This window comes from Artemia sp. Qi Xiang Cuo, chromosome 21 (assembly GCF_049724085.1).
Source record: "Artemia sp. Qi Xiang Cuo chromosome 21, ASM4972408v1, whole genome shotgun sequence".
Taxonomy (NCBI): Eukaryota; Metazoa; Arthropoda; class Branchiopoda; order Anostraca; family Artemiidae; genus Artemia; species Artemia sp. Qi Xiang Cuo.
This window is the reverse complement of record NC_142814.1, coordinates 12,753,831-12,763,315: the sequence shown is the minus strand read 5'-3', so window position 1 is coordinate 12,763,315 and position 9,485 is coordinate 12,753,831. Positions and strand designations below refer to the sequence as shown.

General features: G+C 37.2%; 1 pseudogene; it reads right to left on the bottom strand.

Annotated features, from left to right (window-relative positions):
- Window positions 1–3,622: 3,622 nt before the first annotated feature.
- On the bottom strand, window positions 3,623–4,141 carry LOC148939249 (UDP-N-acetylglucosamine transferase subunit ALG13-like; annotated as a pseudogene).
- Between the last annotated feature and the right edge of the window lie 5,344 nt (window positions 4,142–9,485).

Genomic DNA, 9,485 nt, shown 5'->3' with positions numbered 1-9,485 from the left:
TGTCCAGGACTTTTTTTTTTGGGGGGGGGCTTCAGAAAAGGTACGGTCACCTGAACCTGAATTTAAGTCTGAAGGAGAGGAGCTAGATTTGTAAGAAAATCCTATTGAAGACAGTCTTAATAACTGTGAAAGTGACTGAATATTCCGCTATTATTACCCAAAGCTTCTTTTAGTCCAGTAAAAGTACGGAGAAAAGTGGTTCGACCCGGACAAAATTGCAACAAAAGGTTTTTTTACACCAAAATGATCAGAAAAAATCGATGAAAAACATATCCAAACTCCGCTAAAATTGCCCGCCGTGAAAACCTTCTAGGGCTGCTTAAAGGGGGTGGAAGGGGACGAAAAATTAGGTATTTACATTTTTTACATTTAGGAAGCTTTTTTTACGCTAAAATGTTAAGAAAAAATCGCTGAACAACATATCCAAAATCTGCTAAAATCGCCCACCGGGAAAACCCTCTGGGGCTGCTTAAAGGGGGTGGAAGGGGGCGAAAAAATAGGTATTTTTTCAAATAGGTCATTTTTGGCATTTGAGAAGCTTTGTTTACACTAAAATGTTTAGAAGAAATCGCAGAATAACATATCCGAAATCCGCTAAAATTGCCCGCCGGGAAAAAGCTTCTTGGGCTGCTTAAAGGGGATGAAAGGGGTAAAAAAAATCCTTTTTTCGATTTGTGTTATTTCGGTACGTTCGGAGACTCAATTCTGGTATAAATCAACTCGCTGACACCGACAATGATGTTACTTTTATTGTAACACGCCTGTAACTTATATTAAACTATAAATAGGATTTTAATAACTCCATTGCATAAATAAAGGAAAGAGCTTTTATTCCGAAGTGTTAGAAATATCAGATCAATGGAAGCCTGAAATACTTCAAACAGCAGCACAGGAAAACCTCGAACGGCAATTAAAAGGAGCAGAGAAGTACCCCCCTCTTTGTTGCTTCGCTAATCGTTGGAGACCTGGTTATCCGATAAGTATCAACCGTGTGAAGACCAGACTGTAGAAAAAGGAAACTATAGGCATAGACGCATAGAAACTTGAAAAATCATTCTTATTATCGGCTTCTTTTACAGTTGGAAAACAAAAACATTAACACGCCTATATATAAATCACAGTTTTGATAATCATTATCATTTCATTAATGAGCACTACAAAAGATCACAACCACAGTTATTGCAAAAAACAAAAATTCTTCTACTAGAGATGTTGGTTCAGAGTTATTACAACTTGTTCCCATGCACTCTCCGCAAGCAAGTGTGCAGGGCATGCCATTCTTACGGCAAGTGCATCTGGCCGTATCGCAACCTGATTTGCATTTGCAGTGCATAATTTGAAGAAGACTTTGGGGAGCTGGTTTCTTCCCCGTCATTACTGGGATGTAATTATCAGCAGAGAGTCGCCATCTCCAGTTTTCCGGTTTCATCACAGCAGCCTTGCTTTTCCGTTCCATTACCTGCAAATACTAGCGAAAAGAATGGAACTTCGCAGCTGATGGTGTGGGAGGCATCTGATCAGGGCAGACAAATGCGGAAGAGGAAGCGAGCTTGGACAAGAACAGACGATGTCTCAAGGACACGAGAGTTTCTCCAGGCTTTCCTTTATAAATTCTCAAAAGAGCTTGTTCACCAGCTACAATGAGCTCGTCTTTCGTAGCCTTCGAGTCCATAAGGACCTTAGCGACCTCACGGAAAGACCGATCGGACTGGTACAATGACAGTCCGACAGATTTACCAATTCCTTGTAATCTCGAAGTGGTGTCACAGCCTAGGAACGTGTGCAGAAATAGAATTGAATCACACATGTCCCTTAGTTTTTCTTTGATGGAGGAAATATTCCATATTTTATGTTCGTTTGAAGCTTTCACCTCGGATCTGAAATACAGGCCTTTGTGGGTGACAGTAACATGATAGAGGAGAAGGATAAGGAAAAAATTTAGCGTAAAGAGCGAGGCGCTGAGGAGGGGACAGACCCTTTCTTATGCGGAATAATTTCTGTTCGTTTTAAGTTTTAATGTCGCTCCTTACTTTCAGTTAAAACAACTTGTTTTTTTTATTTAAATAAGAAATAGAAGCATACCCGAGTCATCGAATGACTACTCCAATGAGTATCCGCTGCGATTCCGCTAAACTCTCATGTTTTTCCGACGACAGCTAGTAGTCACATCACATGTAGTGACTGATCTGCGCCGTGGACGTTTTTCAAGGCACTGACAGATGGCTCTGATCTCAAAATAAATTGAGAAGGAGGTTCAATCCCCTCCTTCCTCGAACAACAACTTCTGTTTCAATATTGATTGACCTAAGCTATGGCTTAGCTTCCTACGGATGAGGCAACATATCAAGTCTATCAAGTCTACTTACTCATAATAATGTGTCTGCCAAAATAGCTGATATAACAGTCAGGTACTTTTGAAGATAGATGGTGATCCTATTGTGTGCGCTGTGCAGCCTGTGTTTTCAAAACCTAATTGTACCTAGTCTTTAATGAGCCGTATAGACTAGAATATTCAAGTTTCTATGCGTCTATGCTTAGTCTCTCTTTTTCTAAAGTCTAGTTTTCACAAGTTTGGTTCTCATCAGATAATCAGGTTCCCGACGACTAGCGAAGCAAAAAAGAGTGAGGTACTTCTCTGCTCCTTTAAGTTCTTTATTTTCCTCTATTGCTTTTCGCAGGCTGTTCGAAGTATTTCAGGCGTCCATTGATCTGATCTTTCTGTAAAACTTCGGAAGAAAAGCTACTTCCTTTATTTTGGCAATGGAGTTATTAAAATCTTATTTTTTGTAGTTTAATATAAGTTAGAGAGGGGTTACAATAAAAGTGACATCATTTTCAGTTTCTGCGAGTTGATTTATACCAGAATTGATTCTCCGAACGTACCGAAATAGCAAAATCGAAAAAAGGATTTTTCACCCCTTTCACCCTTTTTAAGCAGCCCCAGAAGGTTTTCCCGGCGGGCAATTTTAGCGGATTTCGGATATGTTGTTCTGCAATTTTTTCGGAAAATTTTAGTGTAAACAAAGCTTCCCAAATGTCAAAAATTAAAGAACCCATTTTTTCGCCCCCTTCCATCCCCTTTAAGCAGCCCCAGAGAGTTTCTTTCCGGGGGGGATTTTATTGAATTTTGGATATGTTGTTGAACAATTTTTTCAGAACATTTTAGTGTAAAAAAAGCTTCCTAAATGTCAAAAATGTAAATACCTAATTTTTCGCCCCTTCCACCCCCTTTAAGCAGCCCCAGAAGGTTTTTCTGGAGGGCGATTTTAGCGGATTTTGGATATGTTGTTCAGCGATTTTTTTCTGAACATTTTAGTGTAAAAAAAACCTTTTGTTGCAATTTTGTCCCGGTCAAACGGTACTTTTACTGGCCTATATTGATAACTATTACAAGAGATTCTCTTGACTGACACCATTTCTGGTGACCTATATTTATCCTTTATGTACTCCTACATAGGGGTTTCGGACAAGGCGGTTCTAATGGTGTACTTTTAGTTTTGATCTGACTTTTTTTTAGGAGTTAGGGGTTTTTATATTTCTTAACTTTGGACGTGATCGTCTCTTACTAGGTTGCTAGCTACCGCTGCAACCTGGAAAATAATATGGAAACATGTCTTTGAGTCTAGGATATAGTCAACTGATTACAAGAGAATACAACTGAGTCAAGAAATTTTGCAAAATTTAATGTCTGTTGGGATTCTAGCGCTCTGAATTTAAAAGAAGAGGCAGTTTTTAAAGTCTCAGTAAGAGTCTTCGGCGTACAGCAAAGAGCGCTATGGTTTTCTTGCAACCTGTTAGCTAGTTTAATTTGGTGGTTAGCCATAAGTTGGCTGTTCACAACTATAATTAATCTTTTTTTCCATTCAAGGGCTTCAAGACATGAACCAGCACCAGCATGACTAATGACCAAATCTGAGCAACAAAAATCTTTCGTTATGTCTTCTTTCAACGAGTATGTTTCCACTTCTAATTCAGAACTATTCGCCAAATTTGGTTTTTTGCCTGTACCATACTAGATAATAATTTTAAAAAAAATTTCTTCTTTCAACACCTTTCCGAATTGTTCAGACTCAACAACTTCAATAAGCTTGTGAAACTTTGTGGTGCCAACCGTAATAAAAACAACTTGTTTCATTGTCATTAGAAAATCTGAGTCCCGACCGCGATTAAACTTCACCCCATCTAAATTTCTCAGCCTGTATGCTATTTGGCGTTCTTTGGAGATTTCCAAATTTTGTAGTCTCTAACCAAATCTTCTGGTACCTTTTTAATTTCTTTCTGTTGAAGTGCCTCATCGTCTTTCAAAAATTGTTAGTATAGTTTTTGAAATTCGTTCCCTTTTTGGTCTCTCTGTGGTACTCGTGGCTTGTTGTACACTGTCTATTTCATCAAGGAAAGATTTAAAGATGATTGGTCCAAATGGTGGTATTCTTAGAAGTCGTACTACTTCGACAATAATGAATATGAGAAGTGCGATTCCAGTTAGAACAAATAAAAGTCCTCTGTTCAAACAGAGTCCAAGCAAATATATAATAACAACAAGAATATGAAAGACTTTTCTTGTTACTGTGAGGGGAATTTGAGCTGTTCTGTTTTTAAAGCTTAGCATAAAAATACAAGCTCAAACACTAAGTATAATGAAGATCAATATTAGCACCTGTCTTTTTGTAAAAGTAGTAATAAAAGCAAGAATGTGCAATGAACTGATATGTTTCAACTCATTTACATCCAGAGTGATAAAACCAAAAACAAAGCTGAAAAAAAACAAAGATAGAATATTCTAGGGTCCCTCAGCTTATGAATCTTCAACAGCCCAACCACAAATATAAATGTACCAACGAATCCCAACTGCAGAATCTGAGTAGTGGTATCAATAATACACTCTCCAGCACAGATGAGGTAATTATACCCAACTGAGGCTAAAAATCCGGCCAAACCTTGACACAAACAAGAACATTCACCGATTGTAAAGATCCTCAAATTACATTTTTTGGTTTCTTTAAATATAATTATGAAGAATAAACCTGTGAATGACATTAACAAACCTACGGGAAAGCTATGAAAGTAAGTAGTGGCAACCATGGTTGTTAAAAGAGTGCCCCAAGTTATCAGTTGGTGAAGCCAAAAAAGAGTTAAATGGTTCAGGAGGAAACTGGTTTCAAGTGACAAGACAAACATTTTATATGATTGTGATAAATCATACTTCAGCCAAATTACGCCTCCCAGGATGGGAAGGAGGGCTGTTACCCAGCATTCTTCATTGGTATTTAGCTGTTTTCTTTCGCATCTGGAGGTTGACGTCATATATGTGTTTAGTCTTATCAAGCCCTATGATGTCTCTTTTTTGATGAGTTCAAAATCAGGCTTAAGTCTATGTTGCCAAAAAGATTTCTGGGAAACTTAGAAATAAATAGAACTTAGTGTCCCCGAGTCAATGCCAGCAGCTATTCTTTTCCACTTATTCTTTATTTCAAAATTGTTGCGCTTACATGCAGGGTTGCCATCCTGACCTGAAAGAATTTACTAAATCGTAGAGGAAAACTTTACTAGATTGCATCTGTTTTTACTAAATGCTCCAAACAAATTTTTGCGGGTGCGGCTACCCAGCACGCGCACCTTCAAGCATCGATTTTTAATATAGGATGATAATCAATAGGATTTTCACAATCTCTTTTCTTCTTTTTCTCTCTTTTCCTCTTTTCTTTCGTTTTCATAGTATGATTGAAAAATTCCGGAAACCTACAAGTTCAAAAACCTTTTTTTTTTACATTTGTACTTACTTTTAATTTCTCTCAGCAGGCTCCTTTCTCCTCAATAAAGATTTTCAAACTGAGGAGATTCACCTAATCACCTTGGGTGGTTGGTTTTGTTTTGATTCTAATAGATTCCCAATCATCACAAATCCAAGTGTCATTATAGCTTCATTTTTAGTTGGTAAGATTTGATACACAGAAAGCTGATTTTGTCGACCTTTAGACGCCGGAAGTGAAGTGTATGTTTATGAAAATAGGTGACTGCTTGTCTGTCTCTGAGACAGACAAGCAAAATTGTAAATTGTAAAACAGACAAGCAAAAATTCTAAATTGTCATATGTTTACGATAATTTTTTCCCCTGAATTCATGGAAAATAAAGAAAAGTTTTGTTTACTGTAAATCATGACTTTTTACTAGTTTTACTAGATTTCGGGAAATTTACTAGATCCTCTAAATTTACTAGAATTTTTTTTTACTAGATCTAGTAAAATCCTACTGACGGTGGCAACCCTGCTTACATGTTGGTTATATGGATAAAAGCTAAATACCTCATCTATACTTACCCAACGTCATCTATGTATCATCTTTGTATGCAGTGATAGCCATCTTTTGTTATATATATATATATATATATATATATATATATATATATATATATATATATATATATATATATATATATATATATATATATATATATATATATATATACATATATATAAGAATTCTTTCATGAAGTATCGATATATCCCAATTTGAGAATACGAGGATTATTTGTATGCCCGTACCGAGAAGTTTCCGTTAAGTCAGAGCAATATTTCAGTTGCTACTTGGTTTTCCATAATATAAATTTATATATATTTCAATTGCATTGGTTTTCCATTTGGTTGGATCATAGCTTATGGATGACAGTTTTGCTATGAATCACATCAAAATTAAATGTTTTTGAAGAAAGTAATTATACTGTGACTAGTTAATAATGCTAGTTGGAAAATGTAATGTTGATGAGTACATAAGTATGGTGGTGTTTTTGCGGTATCTTTGCACCAGATTTCTTCAAATAACTAAGTATATCTAGCTTATTCTGTCATTTATACTATTAAGTTATTTGTGTTTGCAAAGGCTATTCTGCTTACCTGGATGATTTCCAAAAGACAAGAAACATTTCTATGCACCTGCAGAATAACCAGACGAAGTAAGAAGTGAATTTATAATTTAAGCTACTTATCAAAGATCTTCATGGCTAGTCACAGAAGGATAAGTTAAAACGATAAGGCCAAAACCATAAAATGAAAAAAAGATTTCCAAAATGATGATGGAAATTACCATGTTAAATGAAAGACAGCAAATTAAATTACAAATATAGAAAAAAAGTGCAAAAAAACTTTCTAAGGATATTTGCGGCACATCATAAGAAGCGTAATAGTGCTACCTAAGTAAAGAGCGATGTGGGCACACTTTATAATTCTTTTTTTATTTTTTGGTTTGTTTGACGCGTCTTAGACCAGGGCACTTCGTGTTAAAGAGTTGTCGTAGAACTTTGAAAAAGGCTCATTCAATTGGAAATTGGAAGGGCTAGTGCCCTTTCTACGAGTTGAAAGTGATTGGAAGGCAATTAACCCCCTTTTCACGGCAACCATTTCCCCAAACACACCCAAACAAAATTTTTAGATCGCTGTTTTGTTCAACGTAATTGAAAGATCCAGAAATTATATCTTTGAAGATGGCAGACCCCCCACAGACCTCAGGGTAAGGGTTGTAAGCTATGTCCTTGGAGGATACAAGTTTAATATAGAAAAGGTCATCATATAAACTTCGGTGGGGGCTTATTGGATTGTTAATCAGAAGTTTTAGTGCCCTTTTTCATTTTCAGAGTGATCGAAGGATGGACCCCAAGCATCTCGTATTTTTCAAAATGCATCTGATAGATTTTTTGAGATGACCATTTGCTGTCGCGAATATTTCGAAAAGGGATCATTCGATTCGAAATTGAAAGCGCTAGTATCCTTTTTTATAGTTGAAAGTGGTTGTAGGGCAATTAACATGCCCACCATTTCCCCAATTCCATGCCCACCATTTTCCCAAACGCATCCAATAAAAATTTCGAGATAGCCATTTTACTCAACGTAGTTGAAAAGTCTGGAAATTATGTCTTTGAGGATGAACCCCCCCCCCAACAGCCCTTAGCATAAAGGTTGTAAGGTATGCCCCGAGGGCATATAAGTTTCTTATGAAAAGGGTCGTGGTAAAATCTCAGGAATGGGCTCGTTTGATTTTGAAATCAGATGCTCTAGTGCCCTTTTTATGAGTCAAAGTGACCAAGGGGCAGCTCCCCCCCATAACATGTTTTCCGCGAATGTGTCTGTTAGAAATTTTGAGATGGTCAACTGTTCAAAAACAGTCCAAAGATCATATAATAAAGCTTTTGGGGTTTACAGAATCACAAATAGTCTGGGGATAAAGGTTGTAAGTTTTGCCCCAGATCCATATAAGGTTTTTATGAAAGGGGTGGTCGTTTTAAGTTTAGAAGAGGCTCATTTGATTGAAATTGTATAGTTCTAGTTCTCTTTTAAGAGTCAAACATTATGGAGAGCAGCAAGTTCCTTCTCTCCTGACATCCTCTTTTCCCTAAACACATTCAATTGAAATTGTGAGATAGCCATTTTGTTACCAATAGTCCGAAAATCCTATTACGATGTCTTTAGGGTGGACACAATCCCCAAGGGTCCATGGGCAAGGGTTGTAAATTATGCCCCGGGGCATATACGGTTTTTATAGAACGGTTGGTTGTATATCATTGAATCGAATGGAGCTTATTTGATTGAAAGTCAGAAGTTTTAGTGCCCTTTTTAAGAGTCAAAAATGAATGTAGGGCAATCACTCCCTTCCCCCCAAGCCTATCATACCCCAAAATTTATATGATTGAAACTTTAAGCATACATTTTGTTCAGCCTTGTTGGAAGGTCCAGTAATTATGCCTTTTGAGCCTACCCGAAGTCTTCAGGACAAAGGCTGTAAGCTGGGCAATTCGTTTATTGTTTACACATAGTGTATGCTATTGAGAAAAGTATGCATGTTTGAACTTTACTTTCCAAGAAGACGAAAGGCATTCAGATGAGTCTTTCAGAGAATGTTAAGGGGATTACTGAACAAAATCAAAACACGTTATGGGCATAAGGATTGTCAAAAGTGTGTAACACAGGAAATACTGAGTATATTAATTTAGAAAATTCTGGAAATGATAGGCGATATGATCAAACTGACTATATTTGCATGCTACTGACACAACTACAGCTACCAATAGTGTTGTAACTGGTAAAAGTGATCACGGTACTGTTTAAAGCACAAAAGAATTGATTACGATTTTGTTTCGTGTATAGCTGTGTTCCGCGGTCGTCTGTCTGATTTAGGTTTCTTGTTATCAAAACTACTACTACTAATACTACTACTAACATCTCACCGCAGCACCAAACCGGCTGAGGCCAAAACAGCTACATACGTTCCTCCTCCGTCCCAATCTGTTCAAAGCCTCTCTTTTTATGCCCACCCATAACGTTCCCATTGCCATTAAATCTTTCTTTATGTCGTCCTCCTACCCCAGACGAGGACGACCTGCTTTCTGTTTAGCCCTAGATGGTTGGCCGAAAAGAGCAATCTTCGGCAATCTGTCATCTTTCATCCGCACAACGTGCCCTAGCCACCTCAACCTTTCTTTCGTTATAGCCCTAAAG